Source organism: Montipora capricornis, chromosome 1 (assembly GCF_036669925.1).
Source record: "Montipora capricornis isolate CH-2021 chromosome 1, ASM3666992v2, whole genome shotgun sequence".
In the NCBI taxonomy this organism is placed as follows: Eukaryota; Metazoa; Cnidaria; class Anthozoa; order Scleractinia; family Acroporidae; genus Montipora; species Montipora capricornis.
This window is the reverse complement of record NC_090883.1, coordinates 47184233-47187155: the sequence shown is the minus strand read 5'-3', so window position 1 is coordinate 47187155 and position 2923 is coordinate 47184233.

The window sequence follows — 2923 nt, the reverse complement described above, 5'->3', positions numbered from 1 at the left end:
CGAAATTTATTGCCAACGTAAGTGAATCGTGCTTTTCAACTTATACCGTAACCAGCGGACTATTTGGATGTTAGTACTTTTCTTTTAGTGGTTTTGATATAAAGGAGGTAAAAACTACTCGAACATAACCCTTGTTGAGCCGTGAGGAAGTTAACTTAGTAGCTCGTGCGAAAATGGACGATAGAAATACTTATCACACGCTAGTGAGAAGTTACAGCACACTGAGTCTACTGTTTCTCACCATTTCAATCGTCTTGTCGCGAATTGATTACAAAGTGTTATGACTTTTGTTTTTCAAACCTTAACGAGACATGAAACAAAATTATTGTACGAACAAAACGCAGCCACCTTGTGGTCATGCGAAAAAAAAAAGGGATATCTTGTACCTCAGTATTCTTTGCCCGTTTTTCTTCAAAGAAATTATGAAGACAGTATAGTTTTAACTGATAGGAATTTTTTAAATATATTTTTAAATTTCTCAATGTTATGTTGTTATGTAACGAACGTATAAGTCATAAAAACTACGCAGTTTTATTGCTGCTGGATTTATTAAAATTTAAATTAATCAGTGTTGTTTGCTGTACTAACCAGTTAAACTTTTCGTGCTTTTCAATTTGATTCAATGTGGCTAGCGTTGGCCATATGGACATCATGAACGAATTAAATGCGTTTAATAAACGCAACACAAATGGAAATGAAAGATGCAGTGGTAACCTTGATGCTGATGCTTAGTGATTGCATAAGGCCGATTGAATAGGACTCGAACCACATGTGAGCAGAACTTGCGTTTTCAACCGTTTTTAAGCCTAAGTACTAAGTCCTAAATAACAAAAAAAAATCCTCTATTTTTTTCCGTTAATCATATCTCTCTAACAGCTGCTGAAATAAATTTAGAAAAATACTAAAGCAGACCACACTCGTATTTTTAATTCCGTACGAAGAAAAATTGTATTATATCCAAGCTGAGTAACCAAAGAGGACGTAATAAAGTGAAAGGACGTACTGCCTTATTTTCTATTTCTTTCCTAAAAAAGATCGCAATTCTCAACGCTCTCAGGGGGTACTTATTTCATTTTTCTTCTCGTTTGGCCCAAATAGTGGACGAGGATCGACAACTTCACATTTTTAACACTTACTACATTATAATGTTAATGCAACTCTCTTGGCAGTGCGTCATGTAGTGCCGCATCATCGACCGTTAACTGCCAGTATTGACTCCCAGTCAACATCTTTGTTAAAAGACGAGGAACAAGAGACTTGCTGCGAACTGAAAATTAATATAAGTGTTAGCAAATAAACTGCGAATACATATGTCATAAAGTTAAACAAAAAGTTCATAGAGAGAATATTATAGACATACAGTGGCCTAATTTTAACTGAACAATCTTGACACTTGCATATGGACTCTTAATAATATTCTACCAAGCAATATGGTCAGCACATGGCTAGCTTAAGAATGGCCTATGATGGCAATGTCAAAAAGTCTGAGACTTTTTGACATTGAATTTGTTTACTTTTTACAAAGAAATTACATAGTCCGTAGCTATAAATAACAAAGGAAGAACTAAGACAAATTGTGAGCTGTTTTCCTCACTTGAAAGAAAACCATACGAGAAATAAATATTAAATTAAGTATTAAACATTGAGAAAAAAGCTGATTGAATATCTTCCTCAAAAATATTTTAGTTAGGTAAGCCGTAGCTTAAATCTTGCCATGGAACATATTTTAGGTCGACTTTTTTTTTTTTGTTCCTTAGTTTGGTAAGGGAAAGTTGTTCTGAGCAAATTGGACATCTTGACTCCGAATCATTCCACGCTGCTGAAAATGTTGGGCAGATCGCTTGAAACCATCTTACTTCAGTGAGAAAATGTTCGGCTATAAAATGTTAAGCTCGCTTGTCTATATATGCTAATAAAGAGTAAGTTTATTCCTGTTTTACAACGTCTTCTTCAGTCTTCTGTGCTTCTCGGCTTGATACGCTTTCCTTCTCTTTATATTAGTTTTTCTACAAAACAACAAGTTTTGCAGTTAACCGAGAAACACTTCGGTGACATGAAGTGGCGCGTTTCCACCCTACTATATCTATTTTCGTTGTATGGCCGGCGATTATGTTGCTTGATGTTTATATTTTACTGTCTTGTCTTCAAGTCTTGTAATATGTCTCCTACAATTGTTTTCGATTATGTGAAAAGCCCTTTTGTCGTCTGAGTAAGGGTGTCATTTTTTGGTTGAAGTTCAGACTGGGGTCATCGAGGAACAAAATGTACCTTCCCAATATAGTTGTGTGCACTGTTATTAGCCTTATCAACTTCTATCTGTAAGGTTGGGTCGATTATTTAACAGCGTTAACTGGCCTCCTATTCGTTAGAGAGTTACGTAAAACTGCCATGAATCAACATTCTCTTATATTCTCACTTGTCTATTCTCTTTATTTTGCGAAGTAACTTGATATTCTGTAGATAACAAGTAAGAAATGAATTCAAATCAAACAGATATCTTTGATTTTTGGCAGCGCAAAACGCAAATTTGATCCTGGCGCGTTTACCGTTTTCCAAATCTCTCTATTTTTTACTTCGACCAAACCTTAAAACACGTTACCGACGGTTGTTCGTTGTGGGAAACAGTCTTGAGAAGGCAAGAGCAATAGAAGAAACATTAATCTGCTTAAAAAACCCACTTAATGAATCCTTTGAAGCTGTTTTCGTCGTACCCGTATAAATTTGTACCGTCTCTAAAACAAGCCGCAGCGGTGTTGACGACGTATTGTACTGATGCTCGATTCCAACATTATATATCAAATCGATTCCTATCAGGGATCATAATTTTCCGACATTAAGAATGCCTTGAACTTTAGTGTTCTGAATCTTTTTTTTTTTAATCCAGCTACTCAAATTTCATCACTTTTCAGTATCCTTTTAGGAA